This window comes from Ammospiza nelsoni, chromosome 1 (genome assembly GCF_027579445.1).
Source record: "Ammospiza nelsoni isolate bAmmNel1 chromosome 1, bAmmNel1.pri, whole genome shotgun sequence".
NCBI lineage: Eukaryota > Metazoa > Chordata > Aves > Passeriformes > Passerellidae > Ammospiza > Ammospiza nelsoni.
Window position 1 is genome coordinate 40,044,876 of NC_080633.1, and position 23,988 is coordinate 40,068,863.

Below are 23,988 nucleotides of genomic sequence, written 5' to 3' on the forward strand. Positions count from 1 at the left end.
TCTCTCTCGGGCGGCCCCGGCCCTGCTCCTAAAGCTGGGGAGCGAGAGGCACAGTCAGCCCCGGGAGGCAGCCGGGCAGCATCCCCCGTGGCGGGCAGCACCTCCCCGCCGTGCGCTGGGAGCGAGAGGGAGGTCTCCTCCTTCTCTCGCTCCCCGCCCCGCTCTCTCCTCCCTCCGTGCCCGCCTGCCTCCGAGCCTGCAGCCGCAGCGCAGGGCAGGGGAGCGGCGGCGCGGCAGGCACAGCCTCCCGGCGGGCGCCCGGCGGAGCAGCAGGGCGGGCGGGCGTTGGCTGCGCCCGGCCCCGCCGCGCCGCCCCCGGCTCCGCCCGGCGCTCCCATGGCGCGGCGGCCCCGCGCCAGGTGAGCAGCGCTGCCTGTTGCGCCGAGCGGAGCGGAGCGGAGCCGCCGGGGCCACACGCCGAGAAGTTTTGCGGGAAGGCGCCGCGATGTGAGTTGCGGCGCCCCGCCGATGCACCGGGTGGGGGGCGGCAGCACCGGGAGAAAACTCGACGGGCAGGGAGCGGGGGAAGGCGATCAGCGCTGCTGCCTCCGAGGGGTACAGCCGTGGCCGTGCCGTGCCACCTTGCCCGGCAGCGATCGGCGAGGGCCACCGGCGATGCCCCCTCCCCCAGCCCGTGCTGGCGAACCTTCGGTGTCCGTGAGTTCTGGGGGGTGACGGGGTCGGGATTCCGCCGAGGCAGCGGGAGATGGGGAGGGAATCCAGAGGCGGAGGCTCTGGGAAGGGGGTTAACACCCTCTCGTTTGGGAGCAAACGAGGAATTTGAGACCCGCGGCCCCCGATCCCGTACCGGAGCAACATCAGAAAAAGGGGTGGAAAATCCAGCGCCCCTCCCATCCGTATGTGTTCCCGGGCGCTGTCCCTGCCCGGCCGGGTGCGGGCGGGCTGCCGGAGCTCGGTCGCGCTGCTCAGCGTGCGGGCGGCGGCCGGGGCGCCGAGCGGGGCTGCCGGGGAGAGGGGGCGGCGGAGGCGGGGACGGGAGGGAAGGCGCCGTGTGTGTTGCCGTAGGATTTTTCCACTTTGAGACCTATCAGGACCAGTCGCTACGGTTCGGGCGGCGGTGGCCGCGATGCGGGGGGAGGGGGGAAGAGGGCATCTCCCTCCGAACGCGAGCAACAAATGGCAGCGGGGGCGGCAGCCGGGCTGCAGGACAGCGGCGCTGCGCCCAGGTGCGCTGCGACGCCCCCGCTGCCCGGGGAGGCACCGGGCGGAACCGGAGCGGGTGGCGCTGGAGCTGCCCCGGGGGGCTGTGACGGGGGGCGGGTGCCCCCGGCCCGGGACACGAACGGGGGCTCCGTGCGACCCGGCGCTCCGAGACGGGAACGGTCGCGACCTCTGAGCCTGCACAGAAATGTGGGTATCTCTTGCAGCAAGCGGGCACTGGGTACTGTGGGAACCGCGGGCTCTTCTCTCGCCTTTCTGGCGAGCTACACGTCCAGAATTTCCCTCGCCAAAAATTTGGAAAATGCCTCAGATGTGCCAGCGAGAATTCTTCTTTCCGTCTTTGCTTCTGCCTTCAAAAATTAGGAGATTTTAGACTATCGGTTAGAAAATGTGAAGGTGATTGAGGCTGCAGGTTAACATCCCATCTTTCTAATTGTCCCTAGACAGCAGAAATTGTGTAATTACAGAATGAAAACAGCCCAACGACTTGAAAAGCATACATAGACCAACTACCTAAAGAGTCAGAATGAGAACCAGGCAAACAACGTTTAGTGCTCTCCTCAAATAAGTAATTCTAGAGTTATTTACATACCTATGAAAATGACAGAATAAGCTAAAGCTTTTGAGATTATTGGAATTAATTAAAATATAATAGCCATGAGAAAATGTTACAGATTTGGCAAGGAAGGGAAAGCAACCCTTCCTCAAGCTGAAAACTCTGACTGGGGTAGCCTTTTCTGAATGTTGAAAAGACCTGTCAAAATTTCTTCTTACGGTAACCTGTCTAATAATTTGTAGGTTTAAACTGGAAGGTGTGCGTCATGCCCTCCTGAAAGCGGTAGCTTGAAGGCTTTGATATAGAGCACCACAGTGTTCATAGGGCTTACCTATTGATATTATTCTTAGTAATTTATTTTAAAAGTATAAGTTCCCAGTTTGGTTTAAAGAGAAAGGAAATAAGCTGTAGAATGAACTTAATTTGCAAAACCTTTGCTACATTCAGAGTCTAATTTTCCAGTTTAGTTTCTAAATAGTAAAATTGCTCAGAATTAATTATAACTCTGATTGTGGCAGCCCTTACTTGTGCAAGTTGCCTGGATTTCTATGGGATGACTTCTACAGGTAATATTCTGATGGCTCAAGATGGCAGGATGAGGCCCATGGTCAGAGAGTTCCAGCATGCAGCACCGTGTAGGGTTGTGTCCATTGGCGCTAATGAGATGATTTGGACTTTGGCAAGAGAAGAATGTGAGGTTAAGTCTGGATGTCTTGCATTTAGTCAGCTATTGCTGGCTGGATCACTGAACCCTGATCTTGCCATCCCTGAGGTTTGCTGTAAAATTTGCGCTGACTTCAGTCCAGCCAAAATGAGCTCCTGTGTGATTGTAGTTTCCAGTTGCCTTAGGGCGGGTGGAAGCTGCTGAGTGTCTTGGAGATCAGGGCCTGAGTGAATGAGGATTGTACCTGCAGCTATCAAGAATCAATGTGTTTTGCCTCAAATGTGAGATTAATTGAAAGAGAAGTATCATTTAATAGGCATATAAGTCTGTGTTCTGGATCCAGTCCTGAGCTAATAAAGTCCATGAGAGCTTTGCCGTATATAAATGGAATAGCAAGACTTAAGGGTACAGGTGTGATTTGTCTTTTCCATGTGCTTTATGGATCTGCATTTCAAGTCTTTTGGGAGGTAGGAAATTCTTCCTGCTCACACTGAAACAGCATTGGAATAACTAGAGTAACAGAACAAGTGCATGATATGTCAGCTCAAGAAATATCCTCCCAGCAGGAGAACTGGAATTTATAAAATTCAGCTGTATTCAGAAGTGCTAACTCAAGTGTCTAAAGCCAGAGAAAAAATGTATTGCTTCATTTCAAAAGCACCTTTAGATGTTCAGTTAAATAATAAGATGCTTCTGAGTTTTGTTTTTAAGGATATTTCCTGTCACTTCACTAGGAATATTTATGTGAGTAGCGCAAAGGATACATGGCTCACTGGCAGGAAGATTTTAAACTAATGAAGTGGATGATTTAAACAAGAAGGAATATGGGTAGAAATATTTCTTGTTGCCACTTCAGTTAATCAGAAGATGAACTAAGGAAGGTACTTCCTCTCAGAGTGGAATACTACATTTGTAATGACTTACAGGATTTGCATGTAACTACTGTCCTTGTTGTCATCTGCATGCCTGGTCCTTGGATCAGCGCTCATTAGAGAATGCAAATTAAATTAGTGTTCTGTGGCTAGCAAAATAATGCCCCTAATTTTGCCTCATTCAGTAAGCTTTGTTCATAAGCTTAGAGAAAACTCTTGTGAAGCAATTTAGAAACTTATAATAATTTTAAGCAGAACCTTATTTCAAAATGATGGTATTTTGAGCCAAGAATAAATTATTTGAGTTCACACAATATGTAGCATTTACATTGGCTTGTTTGGCCATGCATTTTAAGTTGCTATTTTATTTACTAAAAGTAACCTCTAGAAAGTGCAATTTTGATAGGACACTTCAATACTGGTATGAATCAAATGCCAGTATGTCTACTGAAAGTACAAGCAGAAAGGATTTAGGAATTTCTCAGCACCTTCAATAAGTATTTTTAAAGGGATTACAGCCTGTGAATACATGGATGAACAAGGTGTATCTTTTGCTCTTAAATCCAATATGCTGTGGGTGAAGTAGCATCAAATTTAGAGATGTTTTGGTGAATTTAATCTCTGCTTCTAGTTTCAGTCCAGTTCTTTTCATAAGTAGTTTCCACGCTTCCGTCATTCTGGCGTGGTTTGTTAGTCTGGATGCACAGCAGACTTGTGGGTGCATCCTAGGGGGAAAAGGAGTGTGATGTGGTATTGGCTTTAGTCACTGCATCATCAGAGATCAGATAAACAGTTGCTGTAGAACTTGCTGTGGAGGAGGATGTCATTAGTTCACAATGCTTAAAGATGCATGATCCTGCTTCATGGGGATTTCTGTGGGTGACTGCTGCCTGTGTCTGTACTTGCCACTGATGACCTGCACTGCTTATCTCCATCAGCACCTGTATCCAGCGCTGGCTTGGCTTTACACGCTTACTTTGAGCTTGGAAATGCAAACACAGTGCTTACTGTTACCAAATAACAGAGCATCTTTTATTTCTCTCTCTGGGCTCCGCTGAGTTCCTTCACCAAGCAGATGTTTGTGAAAACGGGCATTTTTCTGACTGACTTCTGCAGTGGACGTGGGAAAGTCCTTTTCATAAGGATCATCCCTGCTCCTGATTTCTGTTTTCCATCAGCAAGGAAAAGGCAATGGTTGCTGAATATAAATGGTGTTTCTTTCTCTGGAGGGTATGAACTTTCGTAGTGATGAAAAAAAGAGAGGTAGACGAATGGGAACAGATGAAGAAGGCCTGATGCCCACAAAACAGAAGTAGATTACAAGAGGGAGAAAGTAGTGGCTGATCTGAGTATTTTGAGTCTTGAAGTTGAGGTGATCTGGGCTGTACCATAGCCCTCTGGCTCGGCTCCATGCTGTGCCATGGATTTACCATGGCCCTGCCATGGGCCTTCAGAGAATATGTGTTGGTTGATCTCAGTGGGACTAGAAACCTAGCTGAGGAATTGAATTTGGCTTTTTGTATCTCAGCTCCACTGACAGAAAGCAGATAAAAAATGCCTCTCGAGGAAATGGGACAGGTAAAAAGCCTTTTCAGAGATACATTGATCTGGATAATTGGACTTTTTACTTAAACAGAAATGAAAATTACCACTACAGATCTTGATGTACTTGATTAAGGTTTACCTCTGCTTTTCAGCTAGCTAGTGTGTGTGTTTTAAATTAATTTGCCACTTCATTAATAGGCGTTTCATAAAGCTGCTAACTTATCCTTTGAGAAGAAGAAAAAAGTTAACCTCTGCTTGCCAAATAGTACTATAAAGATTCGCTAATAAGAAAAAATGAAAAGTGATAAAAGTGAGTGACAATATATAAATGGGATACTACTCTGGCCTGGAAGCGGGAAAGCAAATGGACACTATTTAATTATTTAGGGAACAATAAATGAGAAGTCCAGTTCTCAAGTGACAGCAAAAGGAGCGATGAACAGAATTCTAAAAGGTTAGGAACAGAAAACAATGCATAAAGAAAATAGAAGGTGGACATGAAGGGAGCAAAGGGCCAGGGGATGAACTTAGGATTTCTATGGAGTTTTCAGTTGGAAAATATTACCTCCATATTATGGTACTTGCATAACAGCCAGTATTTCACTCAAATTGTGGAAGTTTAGTACACAGTGTCCTCCTGGATGTTCCCACTTCATCCTCTGGATGCACAACATCAGTTAATAGGGCAGGTGCTTCTAAAGATGGCATGTCTTAGGTGTCGGGCTCTCTTAAGAAGCTTACTTCGTGGATGTTGTTAGTTGTAGTGGTGCTGTCACTTCTGTCAAAGTTGCTTCCTCCACCAAACAATAGCATTGGTTTTAAACAAAGTATTTTTTGCAGTTCACCAAAATTGGGTTTCACACTTGCACAACTGTACTCGCTAAAGATACGCTGTAAATAATGATCATAAGTATTCAGCATTTCATTACAAATGTTTGCATTGGGAGTTAGTGGGATACATGAAAAGCATGTGAAGGCTGTTTCCCATATGTAGATTACAAATGTCTGTTGTTCTGGTGGAATTTGCTTCATGCAAAATATTTTTGTAATGCTTAAAAAGTATACATTTTTGTGTGCTTGTGAATAATTTGCAGCAAAAATGTGAAGCCTTTGGATGTGAAAATAAATCCATGGTGCTTGCCATTGTGAAGGCATTGCAATGAAAAGAAAAGGAAAAGCACTGGGTCAACAGTGTTAAGTTCCTGCTAGTATTCCCTCATCTTTAAAAGCAGGGACAAATGCTTCTTCCTCTTTAAAGAGGATCTGCAACAAAAAAATTTTATGAAATTGCTTGTTAGGTCATATATGGTTAAGCAAGCAATAGTGGTTATATATCTTATTGATGAAATGTCGTCTTATCAGCATTAAAACCAAAATGAATTTACATTACTGGTGTTTTAATTCTTGACTTTTGAACCTGTTTCTAGTCTGTTTGTAAATGAAAATAGGCACAATCTCTTTAGACTTCCATTTCAATTATTTTTATTTTTAATTCTTCACATAGCAGTGTTTGTATATTGCTTTCTATACGCCCTTTTATTAACAAAAAAAAAAAAACAAAAAACAAAAAAACCCGGAAAGCCTTTTCTTACACTTGTGAGAATACTTCTGTGGTGCTTTTTTTCATGTGAAGATTTAGACATTTGCCAGGAGCAAAAATTCTGGAATCAATTGGAGTTGCAGAAGAGGGAAGGCCCTCAACAGCAGGAGACTGACTGTTTGCAAGGCTGGAAGTTGGTAAACCCAGGGGTCAGCCTTTATAGTAAATCTTGCTAGAGCTGGGTTTGGTATAGTTGGGATTTTTTCCCTAGATGTACTGCAAATGGTCTTTAAAATTTATCTTGATTCTTACATTTTATTAAATGTAATTGTTGTTATAAATGTCAAAAGAGTGACCCTTACTTCTTTTCTCATGAAATGAAGTTAACAGGCTAATTCTGCCATTGCAACCTTCAAATAGCGTGATAGTGTTTCTAAATGTTCTTTTTGCCCTTGTTTTCGGCGCTTTGTTGACACCAAGTCATTGAGATGAGAATTGGTGACTTTTAAACAGTCTATTTTTAACCAAGTTTGTAATAGAGTATTACTGTTTATGAATGTGTGTCAGTCCCAGTTTGCACAAGCACTGAAAGGGAAGGCTTGTATCAGAGGAGATCTGCTTCTAAGTCCTCATTTTCAACTTTGTTGTTCTCTGGGTGTTCCTGGTCCTGTTCTTCAGGTGGGAGTACCAGTTTTCAGTTTTACTCTGCTGCTACAAGGACATCTCTTTTTCAAAGCTGAGATATTTCAGACTGAAACCTTTTTCAAAGGAATGGTCTATATCCTGTTATAAAATGAGATATAAGTGGGAAATTTTGGTTTCTAGGCTCTTCTAAGTTAGAGTGAAATAACTCCTCAAACTTCAGATCACAGTATTTCTTAAACCTTTAGTTGTCACTTCTAACACACTGCATATAACCAAAGCACACAATTCAAATAAAATAAGAACATCTCAGCTTTGACTGAAAAGCAGCACATGGATGACAGCGTGCAATCCAGGTAATCCTGTCTTTTCCTGTGTGTTTTTAGGCTGCAGAGCTGACATGTCATGTCCCTATATACTGGATTTGTGATCCTTTCCTGGTTATAAGCAAGACCATTGTCATTGAAGGGTTAATATTTTCTGTTCAGAAAATGAATCGGTCATTTTCTCTTTCCAGAGTCTTTCACATGTTTTGCCCCTTGACAGAAAACATTTAATCTGTATTCTGCTCATCACTTTCATCAGTTACTTGGTGTACTTATTGGCATCTCTGATGCATAGTGGGTGTTAGGAATAATTTCTTGACAGAAAGGGTTATCAAGCATTGGAACAGGTGTTTGAGTCACCATCCTTGTAGGTGTTTGGAAGATGTATAGATCAGGCACTTAGGGACATGTTTTAGTGGTGGACTTGGCAGTGCTGAGTTAACAGTTGGACTCAAAGATCTTTTCTAACCTAAATGATTCTGTGATTCTATAAATACTTATTTTGCTAGAGTAGGACTTGACAGGATTTAGACATGCAAGAAACCTAAATCTTTGGCTCAGGAAACAATCCTGATGGATACAAATGGTATTTCAATAACTTTCGATCCAAAAATGTTTCTTGCAAAGCGACAGGACTGTTCTTCTTGCCAGTCATGGCAGGTGCTCCATCTGTACAAATACCACGTAATTTGAACAAGTCAAGCTTAACAGTTTGGGGTTTTTTCCCACTATCTGCCATATTTTCAACAATTTTTTCTCTATTCCTTAAACAAGTGTGAGGCAAGGCAGCAGTGTGGAATGAAATGGATAGAGGCCAACCAATTACTTAATTGTAGTATTTTTTTTTCAACACATTGAAAAGCAACAGTCAGTGCAGTGTCAGTGGCATTGCAACTTCCCTTGGTTGTGGGCAAAAAAAGAAAAAAAATTGCATGAATCTGTTAAAAATGGAAATACATGCTGTTGTGTTGCCTAATGCCATCTCAGCCCTTCCCATTGTTATGCTGTCTGAACAACTATGGACATATCAGCTGTGTGCTGTTTTTTCAGTCTGGTTTGTGCAGCAGTAATTGATGTACCCTCTTGTATTCAGGCTTTGTTTTCTGAGAACAGCCCTTTCTCACAAGCTTGCCATAAGGGATTTTTGCTATTACACCTTTGTCACTGATTTCAGCTATAAATACACATCTAATTTCACAGATGTGTATTTATTTTTTCCATGTAAAAAGCTGTCATGCTAGGGATCTTTCTTGAGGTGAAATCTGACCACAGGTCAGATACATTAAAGTATGTTTTACATCATTTTCAGGATTAGTTTGTATAAAAGTACCATTCCAATCTGGACATTCCATGACTGTATTATCTCCACAAACATACTTTTACAGACCCTGACCATATTCCAAAGAACTTCCCTGAGAGAAACAATCTCTATGCAGTGTTAGCTCCATGCACTGTCATCTTAGTGGTATTTTTCACTGTGGCATGCATGACTTGGCAGGCAATGCTTTGATAATAAGTAAATTTTAAAAGCTTATGGACATTTGAATTAACTGGGAAATCATTAGAATAATGTAGAGTGAGTGAGGTTACACAGGTCCTTTATTTTCCCCTTGCTGTGGGCTTGCAGAGTAGGTGTTCTGCAGAGTCCCAAAAGGAGTCTTGTTGACTGGAGCTAGTGTGTCTTGTTTCATTGCAGCAGAATTTTATCAGTGAGCTCAGAACTGCTAGTTTTAAATTCTGGTTCTTGAAGCTGTGATGTGCAGCTTTGAATACCGAGTAAATGCTTGGGCATTTGCAAAGGGAGATTAAAATATTATCAGGCTTGCAGAGCAGTTCTTCATTAATGTAAAGCATTGGTGGGCTGATTCTGTGACCTCATGTGTTTCTCCATTCACTTGGCTCCTCCAAGTAGCCTCCTCCGTTTCCTATGCATCCACAGTTTCCACAAACTATTTTATAAAGGTATTTTGTTGCCTTTCTTCTAAAAGTATGTAAGGATTGACCATCGAATTTAATAAATGTTGTTATTGAAGTAGAATTGACATTTTTGTAAATGTAGATGTGATGTGTGTATGAGGAGTTAATGTGACTTGAAAAGCATTTGGTCTCAGCCCTTCCCACCTTGTTTCTGCATTTTGGACCAGCCACTTGCAGGTAAAGGGCACTGACAGGGTAACATTTTAGTGACTTTAAATACCACAGCTGACAGAGAAAGATTGAATTTTTAAGGATCAGCTATCAGGGAAGTACACTTCAGTATTCCCATCTAGGAAAAAAACCAGCCATGTTTGTTTTTAATTACAGATACTGAGCTTGTTGTGGTCAGTTGATGCAGTGGTGAAAAGTTTGTGGTAATGAAAATTGGAGATTGGTGAGGTGAGCTTCTTGCTAACATTCGTATAACTCGGGTTCAGTGTTTTTACTCATACACCTGACTGTTCTTGGAATTACCTAGCAGCATTTGGCATGGAAGTGTTGCTCCTGGAAACAGTTTCAATCAGAGAAATTAGCCATAAACTTTGACCCTTTTCTGGTATAACTTAGACTAGATGGCTTAATTTGACAACTTAATAGTTGTACCTAAGCTGCCTCTAAAAATATTTTGCACTTGAACTTTATTAGTCTTGAATATATTACTTTTTCAAATGAATTTTTATAGTTCCTACTAAATAAAGGATGAACCTGGAAAAGGGAAATTAAAAGCAAGTGATCTGTATCTTCACTTACAAAACAAATGCAACATAAATAATTACATTCTTCTCAACGTTTTCACACCAGCATGGGAAAAAAGAAAAAGCCCATCTGTGTAAACCATCTGAAACCTATTTCCTGTGCCATTGCCTGTACTCCTTCAGGTTAGAAAGAAACACTGTATTCTCCAGATGCCATAAGGAGAACATCGCTATTCCATGGCTGTGGCGACAAGCAAAGAAAACACTGGGCTGTGCTGTAGCTCCCCATAATGGTGAAAGCCTTTAATTTTTCATTAGGGATTTGACCCTTGGTTCATTTGGAGGGTGAACTTGATTTCTTTGACCCTGCAGAAAAAAACCAAACCAAACAGACTAAGCAAAAGCACTGGCTGCTGTCATTACTAATTCATCAGGTGTGACGGGGTTGGTGTTCTTCAGCTTGGGTTTGCATGTCAGGATTTAGGGAAAATTAAATGAGAGGGAGGTGATGTCTATAAAGAGCTGGCAGGGATGTACCAGATAAAATATCCCTGTAAGAAGGCTCATCTGAAGAGATGAAAGGCAGAGTAATCAGCACCTGCAGAAACGTTTCCATTAAGGTTTGTACTTCTGGTGAGAGGTAAAAGATAAAACACATCACTAATACTACAGCATGTCCTTGCTAAGCCTACAGCTGCTTTCTTGGCAGCCCCAATGGAGGCATCTTGCTGGGCCCTGAGAAAAGTCTTTTGGACATGCAAAGGTCATGAGGATTTGCCAAGGCTGAGGCATGAGCCCTGGTGCAAAGGCAAAGTCATGGAGCTCCTAATGCATCCAGAGAGGCTTCTCAGACAGGAGCTCAGTGTCTGGGCTCACACCTGTCAGCAGTGGTGGGCATCCCTTAAAAGTTTGTTCGAGAGCTGAGCTTTTCTACAAAAGTGGAGTTTCTTTATAGGTTGGGTGGCTGGTCCAGGGTGAAAAAGGAATTATGGCAAGTTTTTAGTACCTTTAGCAGTTCTGCTGCTGCCAGATTCAGTTACACTTACTTCACTCTAAAATACCAGTCTGACTGTTAACATGAGTATTGTCAGTGCAAGTAGGCAGTGTTTTAAATTGCTGTTGTTTACATGAGGCCTTCAAGGTTGTGATTGAGAATTACATGAGGGCTTTCCCAAAACCTTACTGAGCAAAAGGGCTCAATTCCTTTTCCCAAATGAGTGGCATCGTGTAGGAGTGAAATGGGTGGATGAGATTTGTGTTCTCAGCACTGAGTGGAAGAGAGTCCCCATGTGACTTTTGCAATATGGGTTTGCAATATTTTCTAACTTGCCAGGCATTTCTCCTCTGTTTTGTTTTGCTTCCCCAGTACTTTTCAAACCTTGTTCTAGTTTTCCTCTGGACCAAAGTGATGTTTAAAGAACCAAGACCAGGAAATATGTTGGAATAACAAAGAAAAAAATTCCTGGAAGAGGCTTAGGAGGTCTGAAATGGGAGGTGAATAGTTCTTTTCCTTTCTTAGGGGAAAATGGTCCTTCTAAATAAGAAGGTAAAGTGTTCTCAGGTGACAGAAGAGTCTTCAAAATGCTTAAACAAGTAAAAAATCTCTGTGTTTCCCAATCAAGGGGGGGAAGATGTTTTATTAGAACATAGACCTGTAGTAAGTTAATAAAAAGTAAATTTTTTGTTTTCCTTGAAAGTATTTTGATACTAATGAGAATCTTTACAGTTCCTAAACTTTCTAGAGCTATCTTTTTATCCTGCTGTCTTACCTTTTCAGTGCTGCTGCTCTCAGAAAAAGCTGTTTACCCTCTCTTCAGGGTGTCAGCTAGCTACAGAGGACTCTTCCAAGGCACCAATTTGACCCTTTATGTGTGCTAAAGGTTGCATGAAACAGGGCAGCAAAGGTCTTTCAATGCAGGTGTCTGGAGCTGGCCTTCCTGTACCCTTGCTGGCGCTGGTGGGAAAGAAGTTGGATTTTTTGAGAAGAAGAGGCTGCGGGAATGTGCCTGGGTTCAGACCTGAGACTGGGGTTGTACAGAGGTTGTGATTAGATTGGTATTTAGCTTGGAAACATCAGTATCGTGGATTTATTTTTCCTTTTTTTGCTTGAAAATCACTCATATTTAAAGATTTCAGGTAAACCTGTGTCTGAGCTTGGTGGAATTGCTTTGATTTATGTGGGTGTAAGGCATAATAGATTTATGTCCATAATGTGCATGATGTCTCAATTTTTTACAGACTTATGCAAAATAATAATGAAAACACCTTGAGGATGGATGTTATTTGTACTGATTTGAACAGAGGATATTTCCAGATGGGAAGTGAGGTATTGTTCCTAACTTGCAATATAAAAATACTTGAAATAACTGTTTCTGGGACTTTAGTACCATCTATTGAATTCATATCTACCCTTGTCATCTGACAGACTACTAAAACAAGACTCTGCTCAAAATGATAGAAGTGACAGTCGTACAATGCATTTCATTCCTGCTGAGCCCTGTTAGGCAGTTAGTCTGGGCAGATTTGGATCTCACTTCAGTCATTCAAGGGCAGTCCTTTGGAAGCGATTTGCAGAATACATAATTGTGCCCATAAATCCCTCGCTCCCCCCTGCAAATGGGGTAGAATTCCTGTTGCCACCCTACTGTGTTGAGGAAACAGCATTTCCCCCCCCCTTTTTCAAAGCAATTGTGGTGGATTCCCTCTGCCGCTGGCCATGCTTTCATTCCTCTGCAGTGTGGTTACATAGAATTGCTTCTGTGTTCTGTTGGTGTTTGATCCCTTCCAGCTGGCAGTGAATCGAAGAAATCAAATGTATGGACACCCAAAGTCTGCCCTTAGCTACGCTTGTGAAAACCTGTGGCATTATATGCTTGGCTTGGAAAGGCTTAAGAAATCCCATGAGATCTGCTCCGCTGAAAGTCGCTCTGTAAATGTTAGACAGGGCTGTTGTTTTTGTTCTAGTACATTTTACTTTAAAGCTGCACCTGAGCTGCAGTCGATGATACTGTTTCATAACATTGAAAAAGAGGGACAGATTTGGAGTATGCAATGTGCCGTGCTGTCAGTGGAGTTTGTCACTGAAACTGTCATAGCTGGGTGCCACGGCAGTGTCTGTGCTGTGAGAAAAACGTCCTCAGTGGGGTTCTGGTTCCTGGCAGCGTTCAAGCCACTGGTCACCATGCAACCATCCTCCTCAACAGCCTGATCTCCTTTGGGAAAGAGCCAGGGCCATCTGCTAGCAGGGTTGGCAGCAGTGGTGTCCAGCACCCTGGGGTATCCTGGTGGACCCTGATCTTGCACAAGAGCGAGTCCCAGGCAGCAGAAGATGTTTCTTCTGAGCCAAGAAAACAGTGTTTAGGTCTGACATGTTCATAGCATCGTCCAGTATGGAGGAAGCACAGGTCTGAGGAACCCCCTCGGTCTTCTGGCTCTGGGTACTGGCCCATGGTGGTGTAGCTGAGTGCCCTGTGACTGTGAAACATAGTGTAAAGGAGATGTACCTTGGTGTATGGATGGGCCCATATGATCCTTTTGCTTCATGTTTAGTGCAGAACCACAGGAAATAATGTTCAGGCAGATACTGTACTGACACAGCATCTTTGACTCAAGCTGATCTTTGCCAGTGTGGAAGATACTTCATGCAACTGGTCCACAAAGAGCCAAAGAGTTTGAATAGTTGTATAACACTTCTTTTTGAAAGTGTTGCAGTGACCTGAGCAGATTGAAGTTGCAGTCAAAAGAGTCCTGCCCTGAGTCATTTACTTTAATTCTTGGTTTCTGTTTCTTGGGATCCTTGGGAGACAAGGAAACAAATTATGAGTTGTGAGGAAGGTAAACAGAAGACAGGATGACAGGTATTATACACACCTCGAGGACTGTCATTGGGTATTTTTATCTACTTCTAAATGGTGGAAAATTTTCAGAAGAAGAGTTCTGTGTATTTTTTCCTGGACTGAATGGAAATTTTGCCATTGGTTAATATAGAAAGGAAGTCGGTAATACCAGAATTACATGTGAATTATTTATGTATCCAATTTGCTGCTGTGAACGGAGGAACAAGGATCTTAAATGCTGTTAATTACTGTGGATTTTATTTCACTGACTATGGTCGTAGCTGCAGGCCATGTGACCTGGCAGTGACCTGGGTGCCGTGCAGTTTAAGGACGCTTCTGGAAGGGAGGAGGGAATGTGCAAAGCATTCATTACTGGGTAGTCAGATGACATCTGGAGGTTTTATCATGTTAGCAGAGAAAAGTGATGTTTTTCCTTCAAGTCCTGAAGGATTAACAGCTTTGTTTATACTTCTTCTTGTATGTCCAGAATAGAAAAAATAATAGAAAAAAGCTTACATTTCTGTAGTACAGCATCTTTGCATTTTTATTCTGTGCTTCCTATATTCAAGGGATTTCCTAGCAAGAATAGAAACATCTGCAATAGCAGCTCCTATTTATGTTAATCTTTTCCAATCAGCATGCAGCCTGAAATAATTACAATAAATGCACTGTCTGCTCCAAACACTCACAACTTCCATTTATTTCAGGCTTCTTTGCTTCGCAAGTCTGAGAACATAATCCTTCATTCTGCTCTGCTTCATCTCCTTTGCATGAATTTATCCAACAGTATCTTTTGTCAGCTTCATTAACAATGGTCATGCCATGATAAATTACATAAATTGAGAAGTTTTTAATTAACTAAGTTAACAAAACAGCCCCACAAAGCATAATAAATTTAATTAGGTAACGTTTTCCTGTTATAAGTCTGCACACGAGGTGTGTAGTGAAGTAGACCAAAGTAAAATCTGTAACCTGAAGGATTTTAGATTTCATAGCTGCAGAAATAGTTTCTTTTTGAAAAAGATATTTTTATAAAATCATGTGTTAAACATACCTTGTTGTGCAAAGGATTATGCAAACTTGGCAGAAAAACAATAGTTACTGACAAAGACATGACTAAGAGTACGTTTAAACAGAAGAAGACATCTTCCAGTCTTTCCCCCTCTGCTTCTGGCAGTGCTGCTCCCCAAGTCAGGGTCATTTTCTCCAGCTTGGCAGTGGTGCTTTGGCTCTGGTTGGGTGAGGGTTTTTTTTTTTATTCTGGACAGAATTTACAGGTGTTTTTGGTCAAATTGGCTAACGTATGTGATATAAAGAGCACATTCAGAGCAGAGTCTCCTTGCTGGTGCTGTGTGCTTTTAGCTGGGCTGCTTGCCCAGGTATGTGGGAAGGAAAAGTAAGTTCAGCCTTGGCTCATGTGGAGTGCTGTGGAGCAACTTCTCAGTTATCCTCTGCAGTTAACAGCATCTGTCTTTGCTTTTTCTTTCCTAAACTTGCATCCAAAAATATTAAGATTGTTATCCCCTGCCTCCTACCCTCTTACACAGCCCAGCCAGGCTGCTTTTGCTTGGGCAATGCTCCCACCTAAGGAATTGGGTTCAAAAATAAGAACTTTGCTTTTCCTTTATGTCCAGGACAGCTTTGTGACAGTAAATGGTACTCTGATTTTGATGGTGAGACAAAGAAGCAATTAATCAAAAACAGTGGGATAGGACACAGAAAGGAACTCTTTAATTTATCAGTATTGGTTTGCATTTCTCCCAGACTCTCTAGTCACAGAGAGCAGTGCAAAGGGAGTATGTGGGTACATCCATTCACTGTTTTGGTTTGGTGATGCATAAAGTCAGAGTAAGGTTTTGTAATTGTCTTTCACAAGTGCAAATGAGTGTATATTGAAGGCTGTGAAAAATAGCTATCAGTATTTATTATCTCTGTGAAGTATCCTTTTTATATTTTAATTTAGGGCTGATTTGGAGAGACAAGTTTGATGTTAGCAACATCAATATACAGTTTGGGGTGGATCTCTGGTTTATGGAGAGGGAATAGGACTTTTGGACATTTTGTGAAAAATACATAGCACTATGTCATCTGATTAGTGTATTATTCTGCATGTAATTATTCTGCTATCTGCAAGAGATATGTAGTATTTAACCAGGTGAGGTCTGTTGTGAAGATGGAATGGCAACTTACCTGAGCTGGTGTATAACTCTTTATACACAGCAGAAAGGTCACAAAATTGTGAGAGGTAGATCTCTTACAGTTTTCTGACTCACAGACTACAGTTAGTTGTCCATCAGAAGACATTATAAAGCATTTCAGCATGTGTATATATCCTATTTCTCTCTGTTCCTGCCTTTTTACAATCAAGAGTGAAGCAGCTGTAATTCTAGAGAAGGTAGGAGGGCATAAAGTTTATGTAGCAGAAGCACATCTATTTTACAGAAAATGTCCCACTTAAATTTTAGGATTCTACCTGAACAGTTTGAACAGTTGCCAGACACACTCCCAAGCTTGTAGGGTATGGCACAGAAATCATGACTGTACTCCTGTGCAGAATTTGAGATAACCTGTAGCACTCATGGTAGTCTGGTGGTAAAGAGGGCACACAGGTCTGGACAGCAAAACAAAGTGAAAGGAAAGAGTTGATAGGAACAAAGAGTAGGGGGAAAAATTAAAGCACAGAAGCAGAAGGGTGAAATTAGCGAAGGAAATACAAGAATTAAAATACAAAGTGTTGGGTGAGAAAAGCAGCTCACCAGCAGTCACTTGCTAGGTGAGAACATTATATGTTCAAGAAGAGATTCAAGCAGATCTTCCCCGAAGATTTGTGATTCCTCCAGGTGAAGGAACTTGGGATGAACAAGGAGACCCTTTGCTTCCTAAAGTATTACAAGTTAGGTAACTGAGGCAGAGGAATTTTCTAATAATATCTGGAAAAGAAGATATTAGAAATTAATGTCTTGATGACAGGAGTATGTCAAATTAATGCATGATGTATTTTTGGAATTGTACAATGTGTCATAAGCCAATTTTGTTCCAGGGGAAATGTGACATCTTCTCCCTTGTGAGTGAGGTTTCCAAAGGGCTGAAAAGCAAGGAAAATGGAAAGCAAAAAGTGAAGTTGTCAGGTGGAGAAGAAAAGCATCGCCTGTGGTATTTAAATTGTATAAATTTGTGTTGATGTATCCTGCTCCTCAACCCCTTCTGATAGCTCTGTGTGTTTCTATCTGTGACTGCTACACCTGTTTTCCATTTTCAGTCTGTTTCAGGACAGTAAATTTTACCTTGCCCTGTGAAGCCAGTCATATCCTTTTACACAGCAGTGACTTCCCAGGAAGCAGAAACATGAGTCTGTACTGTTGCCATGAAATACATGCTGTGCCTCAGCAGATCTGTTTCTTAACTCATGAAAAATGTGTGCAATATGATTTTACAGGGCTGCTGAAAACATTTGAGCTGCAGTTTTACATACTTTATTCTTGTTTCTTCTGCTTTCAGGAGCTGGACTGTTTAGAAAGAAAATGTAGAGTTAACATCTGCAATCTGATGTGGTCCTCCTTTTCAGAAAAAAAATACTGTTTCTGGCATTCATGTTGGGAGAGAGGAGCCATCCTTTCCAAGACTTTCAGTATAGGTATGAAAATGTTCAAAGAGCTGACAGTTAGTAATTATTATTCATTGGTGCTACTTTGCTTCTAGTACAGTGAACATATTTTTGAAGTAGAATTAAATCCAAGTCTCTCCAGGGACTGTTGGTATTTTGCTAATGCTAAATTAAAGCGTGCCATGTGCTGTGCACTAGAGGTGGTCAGTGGTGGCTTGACAGAATTAATTGTGTGTGTGGCAGGGGTGCTCTGAGTCACTGTGTGGTAGGTGTGCTGCAGCTGCAGTCTGGTGGGAAGTCACAGCCCCTTGTGTTTTCATGAACAGGAAGGAGACATACCCAAGCTGCTTTCCATCCTGCCTGCAGGTTAGGTGGTCCAGCTCCTGGAGTGGTTATCCTGTACAGCCAATTTTTGTTCCTTCTGCTCATCACTTATCCCATTGCTTTTTCAACTCCCAAGCTGTCAATACTTAAAATGAGAAATAAGCTAATTAGAAGCCATGAAATAGAGATGGAAGCTGAGCTTCCTTGAAAAAATCAGTAAGTGAAGAAGCAGGTCCGGATTGGAGATGAAGGGATGTAGTGTTTATAATATTCCAATTTATCATCCTATTAAGTTGTTGAATCATGTGTTTGGATTTATCAATATAAAAATTTGGTAGTATTCCATCCTTGGGACATTCTAGCATATGTTGGAAGTTTTTAAATGGCACTGCCCTGTTTTGAGCACTTATCCTCTTACTACATTTTTGGTATTGCTTTCCTTGATGAGGTCCTCACCCTTCTCAGCCAGACACTTGGAGCGTGTTCACCGTGCCTAGATGATGCAGTCAGTGCTCAGGATGTTGCAGCATGGCTGGGCTGAACTGTTAGCGGGGAGAGAGCCACCACAATTTAAACTTGTAATGGTGCACCTGAGCCAACAGAGTCACTGTGTGGGGAAGTTTCCTGAAGAGCTGAGCTGAAGGCCTTACTCCCAGGCTCTCCTTCTTCCCACTCTCTTTTCCTTCTCTCAGTGAGGGCTAAACTAGCTCAGGCAGTCATGCACTAGATGTGGGTAAGGTTCCCTGGAGATGGTAGATATGATCTCTGTAGAGCATGCAGGAGCTAAAGGGAAACTAATGGGATGTAATGCTCAGGTGCAGGTGAAGGACTGGGCGGGGGAAATCCCCCTGATGTGTATTGCACCCTCGGTGATCCTCAGTGCTGCCTTGGAGCAGAGAAGGAGAAGGAGCTGTGGCTGCAGCTCAGTGCTGTGGCTGGTTAAGTGGAGACAGAGCAGAAGACTTCAGGAGAGCAAAACATCTGAAGATTCACAGGGCTAGCGTGATATTTGGGAATTTCTGTGTGGAATGGTGCCATTTTGTCAATTTGTTTTGTAATCTGTGATGACAGTAAACTGAATATTGAACAGCTTAAATCTAAGCAACTGTCATTTCATGCTTTGGTGAAGAGGGAGTGGGTGAGTGAGATAGTAGGGGTAAATTGTTAATAGGAGTGAAACCAATATGTGCAGCTTTCTTTTTCTTTTTTTTGGTGTAATATTGAGCAGCTGGGGCTGTGCTATCTCAGTTTACCATCACTAATCAGGCTATAGATCTCTGGGGACATGCTTTGCTCTCAGTTACTGTGGTAGAAGTCTAAGCTTATTACCTAGATTACTTGCATATAGACTAGCAAAATCACATAAACAGATTTTGAGCCTTTTTTGTCAGGGTGGTTCATGAGACATACTCTCATTTTTTGAGTGCTCTTTGTTTAGTCAAAGAAGAAACCACTTGTACTCAAAATGAGAGCATTTGCACTATTGCCTTTTTTTTTTCTTCTTTGTGGAAAATTGTATTGCTTTTAGTAGAACTAAAATTAATACAGTTCACTGGAAATGAAATTATTTACTTTGTTTAAAAATGACATTTTCATAGTCCATAGTCTTCATGCCTGCCTGTAAAAACACAGGACACAAACTTGACCAACTTAGTTACAGAAGTGTTTGCTGCTGTTATTGGATTTCTTCAGCTGTTTCAAGCATTTTTCAGGGAGACTTTCCCCCTTCCTTGAATTCCATTGAGCTTTATCTTAAGTGTCCCACTGGTGACCCTATATGTATTTTTTAATGCTGTGTTAGGTAGGTCTATTTATGAGTTGCTGTTCTAGACTGCTCTCTCCAGAGATGTAATTTAGAACTGGTGTTTCATTCATTACTGTGCTTACCTTGGTCCAAATCTACAATTTTGTCTGTTCCTTAACTTTCAGACCGATGACTCATTCCTTTGCTTCATGGCTTTGCTGCATGTGATCTTATCCCACTCTGAGATGAGCTTTGGAAATGAGCTAACAAGAAATGTTTACAGCATTCAGCATAAATCACAATTCCACAGAGAAACTTAAGGGGGAAAAAAATGGGTTTCCTATAACTTGGAGATGATTCTATACCTAAGGGACTCCTTGTTTTCTCCCAGGTAGCAAGTGACAGGACCAGAGAAGATGGCCTCATTGCACCAGGGGAGGTTTAGACTGGATATTAGGAAAATGTTTTTAACTGAAGTGGTGTTCTAGGCATTGGAACAGGCTGCCAGGGAAGTGGTGGAATCACCATCTCTGGAAGTGTTCAGAAGACATGTGGATATGCCACTTGTGGACATGCTTTAGTGACAGACATGGATGTGGCCAGGTTAATGGTTGGACTCAATCTTAGAGGTCTTTTCCAACTTCAGTGATTCTGTGATTTTAAACCATTTTAATTATCTGTTTCATATGACTCCCTTGAGTCTTGGTATATGCAAGAAGTTGCTCTCTGCCCCTTTCTAACCTTCACGAGAAGGTGTGCAGAAGCAGATTGGTGCTTCCATTCAGGAACGGAGTGTAGCAAAACCACCTGTGGGAATCCATGTGAAAGAAGAAATCCTAGTGAGATGTCCATTTTATTTGCAGGCATTTTCTTTAGAAGAGCAGTTCCCTGCATGCCATGTCCCTGCATGACTTTGCAGCATCCTGTAGGTGTAAATGCCTGTCTCTGCAGAGCAGGATATGCAAAAGATGAGGGGATGGGTGGTGGAGGTAGACATGGTGACTAACTCTTTATTCCTGGAAGTGCACCCTCTGTGTGGAGGACGGCATTAAGTGTGTCCCAGATAGGCTTCTCACACTGCGTCATTGCTGGGGATTAAGCCTTTTCCCCAAGGATTCTGTACTTGGCAAAAAGCTCTGCAGGAAGTGCTGGTGTGCCTCCAGATTTAAACATATCAGCACTTGCATAATAGGTTTATTCTTTATTATCCACCTTTATTTTCTGTTCTGTGGCATGGGCTTCAGATACTGCACAGGATGATTTTGCTCCTGCTGCCACGTGGTCCTACCACATGGTGAAGAAAGGATGTCCACACTTGAATTATTTATTCTTCTAGAATACAAGAGTTTTACATTGTTGCTTCACTTTCTTCCTAGTATCTCTTCTGGTACTTTTATTTTTATTTTTTTAAAAATCAAGCATTAAGGCTAGTGATTGTTACCACAAAACTGGTTGTTCTTATTTCCAACTAAAAGACAATTAGTGAACTCCAACTGAAAGAATTATCAAGGTGTAATTTTGCCTTTTTTGAAGAGGCAGACGGAATTCACTTATATCAATCTTTCTGTTTTGCTAGGTCTGTGAAGACCACAAGGCTTCACTTCTCTAGATGATTCTAACATGTTCATGCTGATTTTGAATGATAAGGGGAAATTTGCAATAAAGACTTGTCATGAAATTTGAGGAGTGAGGACCTTTATGCTCAAGGCAAATGAATAATCTCTTTCTGTATTTAGGTACAAGTCCCAGCCATCCCTCTTGCTGATGGTATTCTGTAGAACTAACCTGGGTTATTGTATGTGCAGAGTGCAAACTGTGAAATGATACCAGGCAATGTTTTTGTGATTATCTGTTTGTAAGGTGTGTCATGGTAGCTAAAGGCAGTGTAGAGTTTACACTCAGCATGTTCAACTCATCTTCCAAAGGATGTATTCATGCCCCTTTGTAGCCAGCCACCTGGGACCTCTTTTCACCTGGTAAATGTTTCTTGTGGCCATTTGGAGGGTCTGCATAACTACAGTTCACAAGATCTTTCTTCAGCCTGGCAAACCATGTTTGCACAAGTTAGTAGCTAGGTGGTAAGGGTCAAAGCTGGGATTTCTCAAAAGTCTGTGTATTAGGTTCCTTCAGAGCACAGGAAAAATGTGAAAGAGGAGCATGGACTAATTCTGTTTAACAGCTTGTGCAAAATATATGTAGGAGTGTAAAGAAGAAACTGTCACTACTGAATCTCAGAAAAAGTAAATGTAAGAAAAATGTTTAGAATTCAGGGAAGAAGGAGAAAATAATGTGCACAGATATAATGTGAACCATTAAGTTCTTGTTCAAAAAGAAAAGCTATTCAAAGGCCATTTGGGAGATTTGGGTAGTTTTCAGTAGGCATATTCTGTTGTATCTTGCTACCAGTTAACAAGTCTCTAAGTTTTTGGTGCGTGTCATGCTTTTGGCACATAACCACTGCAACTTGCTGACTAAGTCTAGTGAAATTTGTTTTTACTGAGGATGGGTATCCTCATAGGACACGCATAAAGAGTTTGGCTGATTTATTCTTCACCTTTTGAGAGAGCTAAAATGTTCATTACAAACAGCTTGTAAAATAGCAAAGAGCATTTTGTTTTTAGTGTTATGTGAACACAAATTTTCTGTGTGATTTTATATGAAGCAAACAGAAAAAAAGCACAGCAGTTTACCCCACGTATTTGGCTTCCATCAATATAGAAAAATATTTGCTTAAATGAATGTGACTTCCGTTTGGTGTTATAACGGAAAATACGTTTCTACTTTACTTCTTCTCTTTGCCATACTGTTTAGTTTTGCTTACTTTATGTAGCCATGCTTAAATGTACCATATTATATAGTATTTTTATGAATTATCTGGGCATTTGAATTTCCTCTGCATGGCCCTTTTCCACCATGACAAAAGCAGAGAGTAGTGGTTTTCAGTGCTCAAAATTAATGACTGTGGGCAAGTATGTGGTGGGCTCCTTTTTATTAGGCTTAGTACCTAAGGGAGCTTCTCTTCAGTGTAAAACAGTAGTAGAAATTCAACTTGTTGTCTTGAAGTGTAAAACCAAATAGTTCGGGGCATTTAAGAGGAATTTGTCTGCTGTCAGGGCTATTACTACATGAATTTCAAAAGTATTTCTGTTACTGTGAACTTGAAAATTCAGGTGGTAGTTGATTTTTTTTCCCCCCCCAATGAAGGAACTGCATGATCCTGTAGGTCCTTTGCTTACATGCAGAGGTTATCCTCATGGATGACTCCCTTGGTGGCTTTGGAAAAAGTCTGGTCATGCAGAGGTGCCCCTCTTCTCACCTCCAGATTATCTGGACCTGTAGAAGTGTTGGGCAGAGGTGGTATGCCTTGCTTCTGCAGTGTCTTCTGGTGCTTGAACTTCCCCTGCAGAGCTTGGACTGCTGGGGAGCTCTGGGATTTCTGGATTTAGCAAATAGCCTGATAGAGGGTTTGGATCATGCCCGGACATGAAAACAGCTGTGCTGGATCTGCTGGAAGATAGCAAGAGAAAGCCACACAGAATCCCTGAGCGAATGCAGTGACAGACACCAAGCACACCCGAGGGCTCTTAGTTTGGCAAGCTAAGGACCAACACAAAAAAAGCCTTTTTTCCTTTTAAGGCTACAAATCCCAACAGGAAGCTTCAGGGAAAACCTTGGTGACTTGTTCCTGCAGAGTTGGGTTTTTTTCTCTTGGCAAATGTCATATCCCTGTAGAGGGTTGTGAATTGGCCTCAGATGTTCTAAGAGAGTATTGTAAATGAAGGATGGAAAAATGTATTTTCTATTACAATCCATTTGACAGACAAAATTAATAACAAAATTTGGAATTTTAGAAAGCTTGTTCAGTGGTCTTGTTTCATTTTGAAGCTTTCTAGCTACACTTTGAGGATTATCTTCTGTAATTTGTGTACAGAAAACAGAATGAAAGTTTCCCCTTGTTTTCTTGCCAGCTTGAGTGTCATTTTGGTGCTCAAAAGCATTTTAAAATAAGACTCAAACTTCTTTTTTTCACTCTGTTTGGTTTCTTTAAGAGCAGTGTTTTTAAAACAGCTTGTATGAGAGTAGACACCTAAGTTGGTGTTTGATGCATTGAATTCAGTTAATCACTTAATTGGTCCATTAGATTCTTAGGAATTTATTTACCTAAATAAATTGACTGTGTGTGACTTGTTGTCATTTAAAAAACTTCTCCTTTCAAGAGTTTACAGATAAGTTTATGCATATTTACTGGGGATATTGTCATGCTAATCAATTCAATAATTCAGTTTGTTGACTTCAGTTACAAAAATGAATAAACGTTTGCAGTTTTGGTCCTTTGCTTTTGGATGCTGGTGTGAGTTAAAAAAGAAGAATACTGTTGATTTAGAGTCACAGAGCAACACAGTAATTGTGTCTCTTCAGTGTTAGTTGGCTAATATAACCATTTCTCAGGAAGCACTGTTCTTGTGGAAAGGAACTTCGTT

General features: G+C 41.7%; 1 protein-coding gene across 3 annotated transcripts in view; it reads left to right on the plus strand.

Moving 5' to 3' along the window:
- The first annotated feature begins 350 nt into the window (after nt 1-350).
- Nucleotides 351-23,988, plus strand: part of LRRC3B (leucine rich repeat containing 3B) — a 44,263-nt gene continuing 20,625 nt past the window's right edge. Inside the window, exon 1 of one of the 3 annotated variants that reach the window (XM_059479630.1) lies at nt 351-447. The gene's annotated coding sequence lies outside the window, so the exon portion shown is untranslated. Of the gene's footprint in view, nt 448-480; nt 658-821; nt 858-23,988 lie in introns of those variants that run through there. The other 2 variants (XM_059479621.1, XM_059479638.1) reach the window with 2 other exon arrangements.